General features: G+C 44.2%; 1 protein-coding gene across 5 annotated transcripts in view; it reads right to left on the reverse strand.

Annotated features, from left to right (window-relative positions):
* Positions 1-22,597, reverse strand: part of LOC140114589 (sigma non-opioid intracellular receptor 1) — a 195,994-nt gene that overhangs the window by 137,359 nt on the left and 36,038 nt on the right. The gene's annotated exons all lie outside the window — the stretch shown is intronic.

Genomic DNA, 22,597 nt, shown 5'->3' on the forward strand with positions numbered 1-22,597 from the left:
ACAGCAATATTTTCTATCTATCCTCTCTATATTACACCTCTCTTCTCTCTGAATATTACAGCTCTCTCCTCTCTTTATTACGGCTCTCTCCTCTCTCTATATTACACCTCTCTCCTCTCTTTATATTACACCTCTCTCCGCTGAATATTACAGCTCTATCCTCTCTGTATATAACACCTCTATCCTCTCTATATTACGACTATCTTCTCTCTATATTACACATCTCTCCTCTGAATATTACACCTCTCGTCTCTCTATATTACACCTCTCTTCTCTTTGAATATTACAACTCTATCTCCTCTCTATATTACGACTCTATCCTCCCTATATTACACCTCTCTATATTATGTCTCTCTCTTCCCTATATTACACCTATCTCCTCTCTATATTACGGCTCTCTCCTCTATATTACGTCTCTCTCCTCTCTATATTACACCTCTCTCCTCTCTGTATTACACCTCTCTCCTCTCTGTATTACACCTCTCTCCTCTCTATATTACACCTCTCTCCTCTCTGTATTACACCTCTCTCCTCTCTGTATTACGACTCTATCCTCTCTCTATATTACACCTCTCTCCTCCCTATATTACACCTCTCTCCTCTCTATATTACGGCTGTCTCCTCTCTATATTACACCTCTCTCCTCTCTATATTACACCTCTCTAGTCTTAATATTACACCTCTCTCCTCTATATTACGACTCTATGGTCTCGGCCTCCGGCTCAGCTGCGGCTCATTCATCACAATAAGGATCTGCTCATTGATTGGAAAATGAGGATGTAAAATGAAATGGCCCCCGCAGATATAATTATTATGGTGATTTATAAGGAGGAAACGTCTCATTTTCTGAACAATGTAATCACCAAACTGAATGATGTAATGAAGAGCGGCCTCCCCCCTCATTAACCCTCGTATGCAGGGTCCTCACACACAAGCCCTCTGTGCTCCCTGCACATCGGGGGTCATTTATCAAACGGTTTTCTTTTGGTTTTTCTCTCTTTTTTGCGACCTTTACACCCGTCAGAGTTTTACACGGCTGCATCTGATTTATCTGATGATAAGTCACAATAACCTCCAGTCCAGAGCAGGCGCAGGCAGGGGGCGCTAATACACTCAAGACCAAAACCTTTCAAAAACATCCCCAAAATTAGACACACTTTTCCAGACTTAAATAAATGTCCCCCATAGAGAATACGGGGTGCAGCAGCTCATGTGACACATAGAGAATACGGGGTGCAGCAGCTCATGTGACACATAGAGAATACGGGGTGCAGCAGGTCATGTGACACATAGAGAATACGGGGTGCAGCAGGTCATGTGACACATAGAGAATACGGGGTGCAGCAGGTCATGTGACACATAGAGAATACGGGGTGCAGCAGCTCATGTGACACATAGAGAATACGGGGTGCAGCAGGACATGTGACACATATAGAATATGGGGTGCAGCAGGTCATGTGACACATAGAGAATACGGGGTGCAGCAGGTCATGTGACACATAGAGAATACGGGGTGCAGCAGCTCATGTGACACATAGAGAATACGGGGTGCAGCAGCTCATGTGACACATAGAGAATACGGGGTGCAGCAGCTCATGTGACACATATAGAATATGGGGTGCAGCAGGTCATGTGACACATAGAGAATACGGGGTGCAGCAGGTCATGTGACACATAGAGAATACGGGGTGCAGCAGCTCATGTGACACATAGAGAATACGGGGTGCAGCAGCTCATGTGACACATAGAGAATACGGGGTGCAGCAGCTCATGTGACACATAGAGAATACGGGGTGCAGCAGCTCATGTGACACATAGAGAATACGGGGTGCAGCAGGTCATGTGACACATATAGAATATGGGGTGCAGCAGCTCATGTGACACATAGAGAATACGGGGTGCAGCAGGTCATGTGACACATAGATAATACGGGGTGCAGCAGCTCATGTGACACATATAGAATACAGGGTGCAGCAGCTCATGTGACACATATAGAATACAGGGTGCAGCAGCTCATGTGACACATAGAGAATACGGGGTGCAGCAGCTCATGTGACACATAGAGAATACGGGGTGCAGCAGGTCATGTGACACAGATAATACGGGGTGCAGCAGCTCATGTGACACATATAGAATACAGGGTGCAGCAGCTCATGTGACACATAGCATAGGGTGTGCGGCAAGTCATGTGACACATACAAATTATAGGGTGCAGCAGGTCATGTGACACAGAGAATATGAGGTGCAGCAGGTCATGTGACACAGAATATGGGGTGCAGCAGGTCATGTGACACATACAAATAATGGGGTGCAGCAAGTCATGTGACACATAGAGAATACGAGGTGTAGCAGGTCATGTGCAACAATGTAACCGTCCTGCAGTGGTAACTTATGGTGGTTTCGGAGGATATAAATCTAATGACTGGGGGAAGAGGCAAAGACAAATAAATGGCACATAAAGGGTGGGGGGCACATTACAGATTTACCCCCAGTACAGTACCTGCCCATGTCCCATAGATTACACTTCCTCCACCAGTCCTTCCTCTACATCAGTCTCCCTGGCAGGATGGACAACCCCTTTAAATAATCTGGTAATCCTGCTACTATCTGTCCATCACAGGGAGAGAAGTCTATCACCTGACGTGATCTATAGGGGCACAGACCCCAGGACCTGGGTGCTCCCTGAGCTACGGACTCATCCAGGGAATATTAAAGGTCAATTTACACAAAACACTTATAGTTAATAACTCAACAATTCCAGCAATATAATATCAGTAACAGCTGATGAAACCTTCACAATCTCCGCTATCAGTCCTCCATCCAGGAGGATCTCTGCTCCTGACCCCTCGTATTCCTTCAGATGTAATAATCCTGCAGCATCCTGTGTAGTAACACTGCAGTGCACTGATCCTCTGCATTATCTAACCTGCACTAACTCTGTAGAAACATGACTAATAGAATGGGAATGGCTTTATATTCCAGGATTGTAGCTTCTCCTCACACTGCTGTATTCTGAGCTCTCCTCTCTACAGCCCCTCCCCCACTGAGTGACTCATGAGGAAAAGCTGCAATCCTAGAATATAAATCTATATATCACAGTCCTGCTACTACTAATAACATTCAACATTAAAGGTCTAATAACACATTTCTCCAGGGCAACATCTGCAGGGAGCACAGAGCACAGCAGTGCAATCCTGAAATATGAATCTATATTTCACAGTCCTGCTGCTACCAACAACATACAAGGTCTCTCCAGGGACAATACATAGCACTGGCTGCAGGGAGCACAGAGCACAGCAGTGTGAGGTCTAATAACACATCTCTCCAGGGACAATACATAGCACTGGCTGCAGGGAGCACAGAGCACAGCAGTGTGAGGTCTAATAACACATCTCTCCAGGGCAACATCTGCAGGGAGCACAGAGCACAGCAGTGCAATGCTGAAATATGAATCTATATTTCACAGTCCTGCTGCTACCAACAACATACGAGGTCTCTCCAGGGACAGTGCATAACACTGGCTACTACAGAGAGCACAGATCACAGCAGTGTGAGGACAATCCCCCACTGCTACAACGGTGAAAAAGAAATCCAAATTTTACAGTCCTGCTTCTACTAACAACTTACACGCCTGAATTGGCAATCTCCGTGCTGCTCTGCGGAATCTGCGGGCGCTATATACATAAAGGAATGATTATTATTATGGTGTGATAATGCATGTTCTGCAGAGAGCACAGAGTACAGCAGTGTGAGGACAGTGGACCCTGGATGCAGTGGAGGGGGTGCCACCTGTCACCCCCCACTATCAACTATGAAGAAAGTTTTAAGCAGACTGCATGGTGACAGCTGCTGACAGACCCCCTACACGGACCCTGCACAGGAGGAGACATATAAGGGAGATTGTGGATGATCACAGGAGACAAGTGGAGCAGATTCTCCCCACATCTGTCTCTGAACAGACTCAACATTGAGGCAGAAACACAGGAAGAACCATAAATCACAGTGACTTCTCCTGGAGAACATCTCCTCTCCGCCATATTGTCTGGTGATTCCAGGACAAGCCTCGCATTGTGCAGGAGACACTGCAGATCCTGCCCGGGACACAGACACTTCATGGCCGCCTATTAGCACCTCCAGAGTCATAGGTGAGGTCCATGGAGAAGCACCAAGAGACCTCCTATGGGTCATGCAGTCAGTGACTGAGTCTGCGGCCAGCGGGAGGATACACCCTATAGATTGCCGCTTGGTCTTATGGCATCTAAGTTTAGAGAAAAATAACTAAACATATTATATTTTCTCTGAGATTATAAGAAATCTGAATAATTTATCCTATTAATAATAGTAACAAATACACAAAGATTAAGTATATAGAGAGGCATCACTAAATATGCATGTATATAAATGTATGACACATATAACATACATATAATATGCATGTAACACCCTGTATATACGTATATAGATATAACACCCTGTATATACATATATAGATATAACACCCTGTATATAGATAGAACACCCTGTATATAGATAGAACACCCTGTATATAGAGATATAGATAGAACACCCTGTATATAGAGATATAGATAGAACACCCTGTATATAGAGATATAGATAGAACACCCTGTATATAGAGATATAGATAGAACACCCTGTATATAGAGATATAGATAGAACACCCTGTATATAGAGATATAGATAGAACACCCTGTATATAGAGATATAGATAGAACACCCTGTATATAGAGATATAGATAGAACACCCTGTATATAGAGATATAGATAGAACACCCTGTATATAGATGTAACACCCTGTATAGATATATAGATGTAACACCCTGTATATAGATATGTAGATATAACACCCTGTATATAGATGTAACACCCTGTATATAGAGATATAGATAGAACACCCTGTATATAGAGATATAGATAGAACACCCTGTATATAGAGATATAGATAGAACACCCTGTATATAGAGATATAGATAGAACACCCTGTATATAGATGTAACACCCTGTATATAGATATATAGATAGAACACCCTGTATATAGATATATAGATAGAACACCCTGTATATAGAGATATAGATAGAACACCCTGTATATAGATATATAGATAGAACACCCTGTATATAGAGATATAGATAGAACACCCTGTATATAGATATATAGATAGAACACCCTGTATATAGATATATAGATAGAACACCCTGTATATAGAGATATAGATAGAACACCCTGTATATAGATATATAGATAGAACACCCTGTATATAGATGTAACACCCTGTATATAGATATATAGATAGAACACCCTGTATATAGATGTAACACCCTGTATATAGATATATAGATAGAACACCCTGTATATAGATGTAACACCCTGTATATAGATATATAGATAGAACACCCTGTATATAGATGTAACACCCTGTATATAGATATATAGATAGAACACCCTGTATATAGATGTAACACCCTGTATATAGATATATAGATAGAACACCCTGTATATAGAGATATAGATAGAACACCCTGTATATAGAGATATAGATAGAACACCCTGTATATAGATGTAACACCCTGTATATAGATATATAGATAGAACACCCTGTATATAGAGATATAGATAGAACACCCTGTATATAGAGATATAGATAGAACACCCTGTATATAGAGATATAGATAGAACACCCTGTATATAGAGATATAGATAGAACACCCTGTATATAGAGATATAGATAGAACACCCTGTATATAGAGATATAGATAGAACACCCTGTATATAGAGATATAGATAGAACACCCTGTATATAGAGATATAGATAGAACACCCTGTATATAGAGATATAGATAGAACACCCTGTATATAGAGATATAGATAGAACACCCTGTATATAGATATATAGATAGAACACCCTGTATATAGATGTAACACCCTGTATATACATATATAGATATAACACCCTGTATATAGAGATATAGATAGAACACCCTGTATATAGATGTAACACCCTGTATATACATATATAGATATAACACCCTGTATATAGAGATATAGATATAACACCCTGTATATAGATGTAACACCCTGTATATACGTATATAGATATAACACCCTGTATATAGAGATATAGATAGAACACCCTGTATATAGATGTAACACCCTGTATATAGAGATATAGATAGAACACCCTGTATATAGAGATATAGATAGAACACCCTGTATATAGATATATAGATAGAACACCCTGTATATAGAGATATAGATAGAACACCCTGTATATAGAGATATAGATATAACACCCTGTATATAGATGTAACACCCTGTATATACGTATATAGATATAACACCCTGTATATAGAGATATAGATAGAACACCCTGTATATAGATATAACACCCTGTATATAGAGATATAGATAGAACACCCTGTATATAGATGTAACACCCTGTATATAGAGATATAGATAGAACACCCTGTATATAGAGATATAGATAGAACACCCTGTATATAGATATATAGATAGAACACCCTGTATATAGAGAAATAGATAGAACACCCTGTATATAGATGTAACACCCTGTATATAGATATATAGATAGAACACCCTGTATATAGATGTAACACCCTGTATATAGAGATATAGATAGAACACCCTGTATATAGAGATATAGATAGAACACCCTGTATATAGAGATATAGATAGAACACCCTGTATATAGAGATATAGATAGAACACCCTGTATATAGATGTAACACCCTGTATATACATATATAGATAGAACACCCTGTATATAGAGATATAGATAGAATACCCTGTATATAGATATATAGATAGAACACCCTGTATATAGAGATATAGATAGAACACCCTGTATATAGAGATATAGATAGAACACCCTGTATATAGAGATATAGATAGAACACCCTGTATATAGAGATATAGATAGAACACCCTGTATATAGAGATATAGATAGAACACCCTGTATATAGAGATATAGATAGAACACCCTGTATATAGATGTAACACCCTGTATATACATATATAGATATAACACCCTGTATATAGAGATATAGATAGAACACCCTGTATATAGAGATATAGATATAACACCCTGTATATAGAGATATAGATAGAACACCCTGTATATAGATGTAACACCCTGTATATAGAGATATAGATATAACACCCTGTATATAGAGATATAGATAGAACACCCTGTATATAGAGATATAGATAGAACACCCTGTATATAGAGATATAGATAGAACACCCTGTATATAGATAGAACACCCTGTATATAGAGATATAGATAGAACACCCTGTATATAGAGATATAGATAGAACACCCTGTATATAGAGATATAGATAGAACACCCTGTATATAGAGATATAGATAGAACACCCTGTATATAGAGATATAGATAGAACACCCTGTATATAGAGATATAGATAGAACACCCTGTATATAGAGATATAGATATAACACCCTGTATATAGAGATATAGATAGAACAGCCTGTATATAGAGATATAGATAGAACACCCTGTATATAGATGTAACACCCTGTATATAGAGATATAGATAGAACACCCTGTATATAGATATATAGATAGAACACCCTGTATATAGAGATATAGATAGAACACCCTGTATATAGAGATATAGATAGAACACCCTGTATATAGAGATATAGATAGAACACCCTGTATATAGAGATATAGATAGAACACCCTGTATATAGAGATATAGATAGAACACCCTGTATATAGAGATATAGATAGAACACCCTGTATATAGAGATATAGATAGAACACCCTGTATATAGAGATATAGATAGAACACCCTGTATATAGAGATATAGATAGAACACCCTGTATATAGATGTAACACCCTGTATAGATATATAGATGTAACACCCTGTATATAGATATGTAGATATAACACCCTGTATATAGATGTAACACCCTGTATATAGAGATATAGATAGAACACCCTGTATATAGAGATATAGATAGAACACCCTGTATATAGAGATATAGATAGAACACCCTGTATATAGAGATATAGATAGAACACCCTGTATATAGATGTAACACCCTGTATATAGATATATAGATAGAACACCCTGTATATAGATATATAGATAGAACACCCTGTATATAGAGATATAGATAGAACACCCTGTATATAGATATATAGATAGAACACCCTGTATATAGAGATATAGATAGAACACCCTGTATATAGATATATAGATAGAACACCCTGTATATAGATATATAGATAGAACACCCTGTATATAGAGATATAGATAGAACACCCTGTATATAGATATATAGATAGAACACCCTGTATATAGATGTAACACCCTGTATATAGATATATAGATAGAACACCCTGTATATAGATGTAACACCCTGTATATAGATATATAGATAGAACACCCTGTATATAGATGTAACACCCTGTATATAGATATATAGATAGAACACCCTGTATATAGATGTAACACCCTGTATATAGATATATAGATAGAACACCCTGTATATAGATGTAACACCCTGTATATAGATATATAGATAGAACACCCTGTATATAGAGATATAGATAGAACACCCTGTATATAGAGATATAGATAGAACACCCTGTATATAGATGTAACACCCTGTATATAGATATATAGATAGAACACCCTGTATATAGAGATATAGATAGAACACCCTGTATATAGAGATATAGATAGAACACCCTGTATATAGAGATATAGATAGAACACCCTGTATATAGATATATAGATAGAACACCCTGTATATAGATGTAACACCCTGTATATACATATATAGATATAACACCCTGTATATAGAGATATAGATAGAACACCCTGTATATAGATGTAACACCCTGTATATACATATATAGATATAACACCCTGTATATAGAGATATAGATATAACACCCTGTATATAGATGTAACACCCTGTATATACGTATATAGATATAACACCCTGTATATAGAGATATAGATAGAACACCCTGTATATAGATGTAACACCCTGTATATAGAGATATAGATAGAACACCCTGTATATAGAGATATAGATAGAACACCCTGTATATAGATATATAGATAGAACACCCTGTATATAGAGATATAGATAGAACACCCTGTATATAGAGATATAGATATAACACCCTGTATATAGATGTAACACCCTGTATATACGTATATAGATATAACACCCTGTATATAGAGATATAGATAGAACACCCTGTATATAGATATAACACCCTGTATATAGAGATATAGATAGAACACCCTGTATATAGATGTAACACCCTGTATATAGAGATATAGATAGAACACCCTGTATATAGAGATATAGATAGAACACCCTGTATATAGATATATAGATAGAACACCCTGTATATAGAGATATAGATAGAACACCCTGTATATAGATGTAACACCCTGTATATAGATATATAGATAGAACACCCTGTATATAGATGTAACACCCTGTATATAGAGATATAGATAGAACACCCTGTATATAGAGATATAGATAGAACACCCTGTATATAGAGATATAGATAGAACACCCTGTATATAGAGATATAGATAGAACACCCTGTATATAGATGTAACACCCTGTATATAGATATATAGATAGAACACCCTGTATATAGAGATATAGATAGAATACCCTGTATATAGATATATAGATAGAACACCCTGTATATAGAGATATAGATAGAACACCCTGTATATAGAGATATAGATAGAACACCCTGTATATAGAGATATAGATAGAACACCCTGTATATAGAGATATAGATAGAACACCCTGTATATAGAGATATAGATAGAACACCCTGTATATAGAGATATAGATAGAACACCCTGTATATAGAGATATAGATGTAACACCCTGTATATACATATATAGATATAACACCCTGTATATAGAGATATAGATAGAACACCCTGTATATAGAGATATAGATATAACACCCTGTATATAGAGATATAGATAGAACACCCTGTATATAGATGTAACACCCTGTATATAGAGATATAGATATAACACCCTGTATATAGAGATATAGATAGAACACCCTGTATATAGAGATATAGATAGAACACCCTGTATATAGAGATATAGATAGAACACCCTGTATATAGATAGAACACCCTGTATATAGAGATATAGATAGAACACCCTGTATATAGAGATATAGATAGAACACCCTGTATATAGAGATATAGATAGAACACCCTGTATATAGAGATATAGATAGAACACCCTGTATATAGAGATATAGATAGAACACCCTGTATATAGAGATATAGATAGAACACCCTGTATATAGAGATATAGATAGAACACCCTGTATATAGAGATATAGATAGAACACCCTGTATATAGAGATATAGATATAACACCCTGTATATAGAGATATAGATATAACACCCTGTATATAGAGATATAGATAGAACACCCTGTATATAGAGATATAGATATAACACCCTGTATATAGAGATATAGATATAACACCCTGTATATAGATAGAACACCCTGTATATAGAGATATAGATAGAACACCCTGTATATAGAGATATAGATAGAACACCCTGTATATAGAGATATAGATAGAACACCCTGTATATAGAGATATAGATATAACACCCTGTATATAGAGATATAGATAGAACACCCTGTATATATAGATATAGATATAACACCCTGTATATAGAGATATAGATAGAACACCCTGTATATAGAGATATAGATATAACACCCTGTATATAGATGTAACACCCTGTATATAGAGATATAGATAGAACACCCTGTATATAGAGATATAGATATAACACCCTGTATATAGATGTAACACCCTGTATATAGAGATATAGATAGAACACCCTGTATATAGAGATATAGATAGAACACCCTGTATATAGAGATATAGATAGAACACCCTGTATATAGAGATAAAGATAGAACACCCTGTATATAGAGATATAGATAGAACACCCTGTATATAGAGATATAGATATAACACCCTGTATATAGAGATATAGATATAACACCCTGTATATAGAGATATAGATAGAACACCCTGTATATAGAGATATAGATATAACACCCTGTATATAGAGATATAGATATAACACCCTGTATATAGATAGAACACCCTGTATATAGAGATATAGATAGAACACCCTGTATATAGAGATATAGATAGAACACCCTGTATATAGAGATATAGATAGAACACCCTGTATATAGAGATATAGATATAACACCCTGTATATAGATGTAACACCCTGTATATAGAGATATAGATAGAACACCCTGTATATAGAGATATAGATAGAACACCCTGTATATAGAGATATAGATAGAACACCCTGTATATAGAGATATAGATAGAACACCCTGTATATAGAGATATAGATAGAACACCCTGTATATAGAGATATAGATAGAACACCCTGTATATAGAGATATAGATAGAACACCCTGTATATAGAGATATAGATATAACACCCTGTATATAGATGTAACACCCTGTATATAGAGATATAGATAGAACACCCTGTATATAGAGATATAGATAGAACACCCTGTATATAGAGATATAGATAGAACACCCTGTATATAGAGATATAGATAGAACACCCTGTATATAGAGATATAGATAGAACACCCTGTATATAGAGATATAGATAGAACACCCTGTATATAGAGATATAGATATAACACCCTGTATATAGAGATATAGATAGAACACCCTGTATATAGAGATATAGATAGAACACCCTGTATATAGAGATATAGATATAACACCCTGTATATAGAGATATAGATATAACACCCTGTATATAGATAGAACACCCTGTATATAGAGATATAGATAGAACACCCTGTATATAGAGATATAGATAGAACACCCTGTATATAGAGATATAGATAGAACACCCTGTATATAGAGATATAGATAGAACACCCTGTATATAGAGATATAGATAGAACACCCTGTATATAGAGATATAGATAGAACACCCTGTATATAGAGATATAGATAGAACACCCTGTATATAGAGATATAGATAGAACACCCTGTATATAGAGATATAGACAGAACACCCTGTATATAGATGTAACACCCTGTATATAGATGTAACACCCTGTATATAGAGATATAGATAGAACACCCTGTATATAGAGATATAGATAGAACACCCTGTATATAGAGATATAGATAGAACACCCTGTATATAGAGATATACATTTATTGCCTTGAAATATTGTAAAATAGAAATATCAGAATAGACCGAATAGGCGGCAGATCCGGGAGACTGTATGTAATCATGTTATAAAATTTTGAATAAAACAAAAAAAAAAATAATGGAAAAATAAAATTATAAAAAAACAAATAATGAATCCAAAGAATAAAAAAAAAATCAGAAGAAATAAAATAAAAGCCGCGATCTCTCTATGATGTAGGCAGCTGAGCAGTTCATCCACCACATATCCCCATTATAGGAGGTTACTCTGAGCGGCTGCCAATGTTATTATACATTTATCTCAATATAAAATAATAATAGTGCTAATAATAATAACATTATAATATACACAGGAGTAACAATAAATATTGGGAGTATTCAATGTAAAATAATGACAACAAAATAATAATAAATAGTGAGACGACTAATAACAGATAACAATGTATTGTATAGGAAATGTATAATAATATAATAATAGGACTATAATAGGACATGAGAGATCCCGCTCCTCGGCCGGCGGCTCCTATTTTTCCTATAAATGTGATTTCCATTGACTTCTCCCTCGTATTAGGAATGAAGTTATTATAATATATTACAGTGAGAGATGAAGGGTCCACATGGGGGGCTGTCACTAAGCACAGGTGACCCCTGACCCCCGATATATGGTCATGTGACTTTATGATTAATTAACTGAATGATTTTCTAAGACTTTACAATTTTTTTGGGGGGGGGAAATAAACCCCCATCTTTGGTGAAGTCGCTGCTGATCTCCCTCCTAATTTTATCCCAATTACTGTAGATCCCGGTTTTATGTTGCTGAGAGGTGACGCAGGAGGCGGCGACCCCCTAATCCCGTGTAATTCATTATTTTAATTACTCAGAATCTCTCGGCTGCGGAGCTGACGATCCCCAAACAGATAAATCAATGCGGCCGCCTCCCCGCAGAGATCCACTTAATTCTACTATTTTACATTATTTGACGCGAAGGAAAAAAAAAAAATCATTAAAACAATTTAACGAAATGAAAGATTTGATGGAACGACATGATCCGAGAGGGGTTAATGGGGCGCGAGGCACGGGGACCCCGATGACTGATATCTGCAGTTTTACCCTCGGCCCCTTTACCGCATTGAATGATTTTTTAGGGCGACTTCTGCTGCCGAGAAGTTTTTTGTTATTTAACCATTTTGGAAGGAATTTAGGTTACGGGGTCTCTCTCTCCAGAGCAGTTTATTAACCCATAAAGTCACATGTATGTGCGGCATGGGAAGCGCCGGGGGAGGGGCGGCATTGTTTACTAACATGGTATATAGCGTAGCGCTGGCCTGGAGCCGCCACACCTGATCTTTGACCACTTCACTATTTATATAACGGCACAATAAAGAAATGATAGATAAGAGAAGACACAAAGCGAGAGGACGGAGGTGCATAAAGTGCAGGCACCTGATATACACAGGACCCCAGAGACACACAGGACCCCAGAGACACACAGGACCCCAGAGACACACAGGACCCCAGAGACACACAGGACCCCAGAGACACACAGGACCCCAGAGACACACAGGACCCCAGAGACACACAGGACCCCAGAGACACACAGGACCCCAGAGACACACAGGACCCCAGAGACACACAGGACCCCAGAGACACGCAGGACCCCAGAGACACACAGGACCCCAGAAACACACAGGACCCCAGAAACACACAGGACCCCAGAGACACACAGGACCCCAGAGACACACAGGACCCCAGAGACACACAGGACCCCAGAGACACGCAGGACCCCAGAGACACACAGGACCCCAGAAACACACAGGACCCCAGAGACACACAGGACCCCAGAGACACGCAGGACCCCAGAGACACACAGGACCCCAGAAACACACAGGACCCCAGAGACACACAGGACCCCAGAGACACACAGGACCCCCAGAGACACACAGGACCCCCAGAGACACACAGGACCCCAGAGACACACAGGACCCCCAGAGACACACAGGACCCCCAGAGACACACAGGACCCCAGAGACACACAGGACCCCCAGAGACACACAGGACCCCCAGAGACACACAGGACCCCAGAGACACACAGGACCCCCAGAGACACACAGGACCCCAGAAACACACAGGACCCCAGAAACACACAGGACCCCCAGAGACACACAGGACCCCCAGAGACACACAGGACCCCCAGAGACACACAGGACCCCCAGAGACACACAGGACCCCAGAAACACACAGGACCCCAGAGACACACAGGACCCCAGAAACACACAGGACCCCAGAGACACACAGGACCCCAGAAACACACACAGGACCCCAGAGACACACTGGACCCCAGAGACACACAGGACCCCAGAGACACACAGGACCCCAAAAACACACAGGACCCCAGGGCGTGACAGCACCCTGTGCACAAACCAGGAGAGCACATGCAGCAAATACACCATACCCCTATACAAACACATGACCCAGGAATACACTGCACCCCTGTACAGACATAGCCCCCTGGACATGACCCAGGAATACACTGCACCCCTGTACAGACATAGCCCCCTGGACATGACCCATGAATACACTGCACCCCTGTACAGACATAGCCCCCTGGACATGACCCAGGAATACACTGCACCCCTGTACAGACATAGCCCCCAGGACATGACCCAGGAATACACTGCACCCCTGTACAGACATAGCCCCCAGGACATGACCCAGGAATACACTGCACCCCTGTACAGACATAGCCCCCAGGACATGACCCAGGAATACACTGTACCCCTGTACATACATAGCCCCCAGGACATGACCCAGGAATACACTGCACCCCTGTACAGACATAGCCCCCTGGACATGACCCAGGAATACACTGCACCCCTGTACAGACATAGCCCCCTGGACATGACCCAGGAATACACTGCACCCCTGTACAGACATAGCCCCCAGGACATGACCCAGGAATACACTGCACCCCTGTACAGACATAGCCCCCTGGACATGACCCATGAATACACTGCACCCCTGTACAGACATAGCCCCCTGGACATGACCCAGGAATACACTGCACCCCTGTACAGACATAGCCCCCTGGACATGACCCAGGAATACACTGCACCCCTGTACAGACATAGCCCCCAGGACATGACCCAGGAATACACTGCACCCCTGTACAGACATAGCCCCCTGGTCATGACCCAGGAATACACTGTACCCCTGTACAGACATAGCCCCCTGGACATGACCCAGGAATACACTGTACCCCTGTACAGACATAGCCCCCTGGACATGACCCAGGAATACACTGCACCCCTCTACAGACATAGCCCCCAGGACATGACCCAGGAATACACTGCACCCCTGTACAGACATAGCCCCCAGGACATGACCCAGGAATACACTGCACCCCTGTACAGACATAGCCCCCAGGACATGACCCAGGAATAAACTGCACCCCTGTACAGACATAGCCCCCAGGACATGACCCAGGAATACACTGCACCCCTGTACAGACATAGCCCCCAGGACATGACCCAGGAATACACTGCACCCCTGTACAGACATAGCCCCCTGGACATGACCCAGGAATACACTGCACCCCTGTACAGACATAGCCCCCAGGACATGACCCAGGAATACACTGCACCCCTGTACAGACATAGCAGCCAGGACATGACCCAGGAATACACTGCACCCCTGTACAGACATAGCCCCCTGGACATGACCCAGGAATACACTGCACCCCTGTATAGACATAGCCCCCAGGACATGACCCAGGAATACACTGCACCCCTGTACAGACATAGCCCCCTGGACATGACCCAGGAATACACTGCACCCCTGTACAGACATAGCCCCCTGGACATGACCCAGGAATACACTGCACCCCTGTACAGACATAGCCCCCAGGACATGACCCAGGAATACACTGCACCCCTGTATAGACATAGCCCCCAGGACATGACCCAGGAATACACTGCACCCCTGTACAGACATAGCCCCCAGGACATGACCCAGGAATACACTGCACCCCTGTACAGACACAGCCCCCAGGACATGACCCAGGAATACACTGCACCCCTGTACAGACATAGCCCCCTGGACATGACCCAGGAATACACTGCACCCCTGTACAGACATAGCCCCCAGGACATGACCCAGGAATACACTGCACCCCTGTACAGACATAGCCCCCAGGACATGACCCAGGAATACACTGCACCCCTGTACAGACATAGCCCCCAGGACATGACCCAGGAATACACTGCACCCCTGTATAGACATAGCCCCCTGGTCATGACCCAGGAATACACTGCACCCCTGTATAGACATAGCCCCCAGGACATGACCCAGGAATACACTGCACCCCTGTACAGACATAGCCCCCTGGACATGACCCAGGAATACACTGCACCCCTGTATAGACATAGCCCCCAGGACATGACCCAGGAATACACTGCACCCCTGTACAGACATAGCCCCCAGGACATGACCCAGGAATACACTGCACCCCTGTACAGACATAGCCCCCAGGACATGACCCAGGAATACACTGCACCCCTGTACAGACATAGCCCCCAGGACATGACCCAGGAATACACTGCACCCCTGTACAGACACAGCCCCCAGGACATGACCCAGGAATACACTGCACCCCTGTACAGACATAGCCCCCAGGACATGACCCAGGAATACACTGCACCCCTGTACAGACATAGCCCCCAGGACATGACCCAGGAATACACTGCACCCCTGTATAGACATAGCCCCCTGGTCATGACCCAGGAATACACTGCACCCCTGTATAGACATAGCCCCCAGGACATGACCCAGGAATACACTGCACCCCTGTACAGACATAGCCCCCTGGACATGACCCAGGAATACACTGCACCCCTGTATAGACATAGCCCCCAGGACATGACCCAGGAATACACTGCACCCCTGTACAGACATAGCCCCCAGGACATGACCCAGGAATACACTGCACCCCTATACAGACATAGCCCCCAGGACATGACCCAGGAATACACTGTACCCCTGTACAGACATAGCCCCCAGGACATGACCCAGGAATACACTGCACCCCTGTACAGACATAGCCCCCAGGACATGACCCAGGAATACACTGCACCCCTGTACAGACATAGCCCCCTGGACATGACCCAGGAATACACTGCACCCCTGTACAGACATAGCCCCCAGGACATGACCCAGGAATACACTGCACCCCTGTACAGACATAGCAGCCAGGACATGACCCAGGAATACACTGCACCCCTGTACAGACATAGCCCCCTGGACATGACCCAGGAATACACTGCACCCCTGTATAGACATAGCCCCCAGGACATGACCCAGGAATACACTGCACCCCTGTACAGACATAGCCCCCTGGACATGACCCAGGAATACACTGCACCCCTGTACAGACATAGCCCCCTGGACATGACCCAGGAATACACTGCACCCCTGTACAGACATAGCCCCCAGGACATGACCCAGGAATACACTGCACCCCTGTATAGACATAGCCCCCAGGACATGACCCAGGAATACACTGCACCCCTGTACAGACATAGCCCCCAGGACATGACCCAGGAATACACTGCACCCCTGTACAGACACAGCCCCCAGGACATGACCCAGGAATACACTGCACCCCTGTACAGACATAGCCCCCAGGACATGACCCAGGAATACACTGCACCCCTGTACAGACATAGCCCCCAGGACATGACCCAGGAATACACTGCACCCCTGTATAGACATAGCCCCCTGGTCATGACCCAGGAATACACTGCACCCCTGTATAGACATAGCCCCCAGGACATGACCCAGGAATACACTGCACCCCTGTACAGACATAGCCCCCTGGACATGACCCAGGAATACACTGCACCCCTGTATAGACATAGCCCCCAGGACATGACCCAGGAATACACTGCACCCCTGTACAGACATAGCCCCCAGGACATGACCCAGGAATACACTGCACCCCTGTACAGACATAGCCCCCTGGACATGATCCAGGAATACACTGCACCCCTGTACAGACATAGCCCCCTGGACATGACCCAGGAATACACTGCACCCCTGTACAGACATAGCCCCCTGGTCATGACCCAGGAATACACTGCACCCCTGTACAGACATAGCCCCCTGGACATGACCCAGGAATACACTGCACCCCTGTACAGACATAGCCCCCAGGACATGACCCAGGAATACACTGCACCCCTGTACAGACATAGCCCCCTGGACATGACCCAGGAATACACTGTACCCCTGTACAGACATAGCCCCCTGGACATGACCCAGGAATACACTGCACCCCTGTATAGACATAGCCCCCAGGACATGACCCAGGAATACACTGCACCCCTGTACAGACATAGCCCCCTGGACATGACCCAGGAATACACTGCACCCCTGTACAGACATAGCCCCCTGGACATGACCCAGGAATACACTGCACCCCTGTACAGACATAGCCCCCAGGACATGACCCAGGAATACACTGCACCCCTGTACAGACATAGCCCCCTGGTCATGACCCATGAATACACTGCACCCCTGTACAGACATAGCCCCCTGGACATGACCCAGGAATACGCTGCACCCCTGTACAGACATAGCCCCCAGGACATGACCCAGGAATACACTGCACCCCTGTACAGACATAGCCCCCTGGTCATGACCCATGAATACACTGCACCCCTGTACAGACATAGCCCCCTGGTCATGACCCATGAATACACTGCACCCCTGTACAGACATAGCCCCCTGGTCATGACCCATGAATACACTGCACCCCTGTACAGACATAGCCCCCTGGACATGACCCATGAATACACTGCACCCCTGTACAGACATAGCCCTCTGGACATGACCCAGGAATACACTGCACCCCTGTACAGACATAGCCCCCAGGACATGACCCAGGAATACACTGCACCCCTGTACAGACATAGTCCCCTGGACATGACCCATGAATACACTGCACCCCTGTACAGACATAGCCCCCTGGTCATGACCCAGGAATACACTGCACCCCTGTACAGACATAGCCCCCAGGACATGACCCAGGAATACACTGCACCCCAGTACAGACATAGCCCCCTGGACATGACCCATGAATACACTGCACCCCTGTACAGACATAGCCCCCAGGACATGACCCAGGAATACACTGCACCCCTGTACAGACATAGCCCCCTGGTCATGACCCATGAATACACTGCACCCCTGTACAGACATAGCCCCCAGGACATGACCCAGGAATACACTGCACCCCTGTATAGACATAGCCCCCAGGACATGACCCAGGAATACACTGCACCCCTGTACAGACATAGCCCCCAGGACATGACCCAGGAATACACTGCACCCCTGTACAGACATAGCCCCCTGGACATGACCCATGAATACACTGCACCCCTGTACAGACATAGCCCCCAGGACATGACCCAGGAATACACTGCACCCCTGTACAGACATAGCAGCCAGGACATGACCCAGGAATACACTGCACCCCTGTACAGACATAGCCCCCTGGACATGACCCAGGAATACACTGCACCCCTATACAGACATAGCCCCCTGGACATGACCCAGGAATACACTGCACCCCTGTACAGACATAGCCCCCAGGACATGACCCAGGAATACACTGCACCCCTGTACAGACATAGCCCCCTGGACATGACCCAGGAATACACTGCACCCCTGTACAGACATAGCCCCCTGGTCATGACCCATGAATACACTGCACCCCTGTACAGACATAGCCCCCAGGACATGACCCAGGAATACACTGCACCCCTGTACAGACATAGCCCCCTGGTCATGACCCAGGAATACACTGCACCCCTGTACAGACATAGCCCCCAGAACATGACCCAGGAATACACTGCACCCCTGTACAGACATAGCCCCCAGGACATGACCCAGGAATACACTGCACCCCTGTACAGACATAGCCCCCTGGTCATGACGCAGGAATACACTGCACCCCTGTACAGACAAAGCCCCCAGGACATGACCCAGGAATACACTGCACCCCTGTACAGACATAGCCCCCTGGACATGACCCAGGAATACACTGCACCCCTGTACAGACATAGCCCCCAGGACATGACCCAGGAATACACTGCACCCCTGTATAGACATAGCCCCCTGGACATGACCCAGGAATACACTGCACCCCTGTACAGACATAGCCCCCAGGACATGACCCAGGAATACACTGCACCCCTGTACAGACATAGCCCCCTGGACATGACCCAGGAATACACTGCACCCCTGTACAGACATAGCCCCCAGGTCATGACCCAGGAATACACTGCACCCCTGTACAGACATAGCCCCCTGGACATGACCCAGGAATACACTGCACCCCTGTACAGACATAGCCCCCAGGACATGACCCAGGAATACACTGCACCCCTGTACAGACATAGCCCCCTGGTCATGACCCATGAATACACTGCACCCCTGTACAGACATAGCCCCCAGGACATGACCCAGGAATACACTGCACCCCTGTACAGACATAGCCCCCTGGACATGACCCAGGAATACACTGCACCCCTGTATAGACATAGCCCCCTGGACATGACCCAGGAATACACTGCACCCCTGTACAGACATAGCCCCCAGGACATGACCCAGGAATACACTGCACCCCTGTACAGACATAGCCCCCTGGACATGACCCAGGAATACACTGCACCCCTGTACAGACATAGCCCCCAGGTCATGACCCAGGAATACACTGCACCCCTGTACAGACATAGCCCCCTGGACATGACCCAGGAATACACTGCACCCCTGTACAGACATAGCCCCCAGGACATGACCCAGGAATACACTGCACCCCTGTACAGACATAGCCCCCTGGTCATGACCCATGAATACACTGCACCCCTGTACAGACATAGCCCCCAGGACATGACCCAGGAATACACTGCACCCCTGTACAGACATAGCCCCCAGGACATGACCCAGGAATACACTGCACCCCTGTACAGACATAGCCCCCTGGACATGACCCAGGAATACACTGCACCCCTGTACAGACATAGCCCCCAGGACATGACCCAGGAATACACTGCACCCCTGTACAGACATAGCCCCCTGGACATGACCCAGGAATACACTGCACCCCTGTACAGACATAGCCCCCAGGTCATGACCCAGGAATACACTGCACCCATGTACAGAGATAGCCCCCTGGACATGACCCAGGAATACACTGCACCCCTGTACAGACATAGCCCCCTGGACATGACCCAGGAATACACTGCACCCCTGTACAGACATAGCCCCCTGGTCATGACCCATGAATACACTGCACCCCTGTACAGACATAGCCCCCAGGACATGACCCAGGAATACACTGCACCCCTGTATAGACATAGCCCCCAGGACATGACCCAGGAATACACTGCACCCCTGTACAGACATAGCCCCCAGGACATGACCCAGGAATACACTGCACCCCTGTACAGACATAGCCCCCTGGACATGACCCAGGAATACACTGCACCCCTGTACAGACATAGCCCCCTGGTCATGACCCATGAATACACTGCACCCCTGTACAGACATAGCCCCCAGGACATGACCCAGGAATACACTGCACCCCTGTACAGACATAGCCCCCAGGACATGACCCAGGAATACACTGCACCCCTGTACAGACATAGCCCCCTGGACATGACCCAGGAATACACTGTACCCCTGTACAGACATAGCCCCCTGGACATGACCCAGGAATACACTGCACCCCTGTACAGACATAGCCCCCTGGACATGACCCAGGAATACACTGCACCCCTGTACAGACATAGCCCCCTGGACATGACCCAGGAATACACTGCACCCCTGTACAGACACAGCCCCCTGGTCATGTAATCCACGGCACCCTTAAATAGATATAGAACCTATGACAAAGCCCAAGAAAACAGAGAACTCAGAACATGACCAAAAAGTTCATGTGCCCCTTTATAGACCCAGCAGCCCTGGACAGGACACCTGCACAGCCAACGAGCACCCCCAAAACACATGGGACCCCAAGACTGTGTGACCAGAAATACCCAGCAGACCGGGACATGACACAGGAAAACATTGTTCCTCTGTACAGAAACAAACCAAGAAATATACAGGACCCTAAGTACCCTCAGAACATAACACAGCTCTGAGGGGACAACAAAGTTCCCCCAGGATATACACCAGAACAAACAACATGAGGCAGAAATCCATAGCAACCCCCGACAACACCAAGGACCCCAGAGCT

This window comes from Engystomops pustulosus, chromosome 1 (genome assembly GCF_040894005.1).
Source record: "Engystomops pustulosus chromosome 1, aEngPut4.maternal, whole genome shotgun sequence".
Taxonomy (NCBI): Eukaryota; Metazoa; Chordata; class Amphibia; order Anura; family Leptodactylidae; genus Engystomops; species Engystomops pustulosus.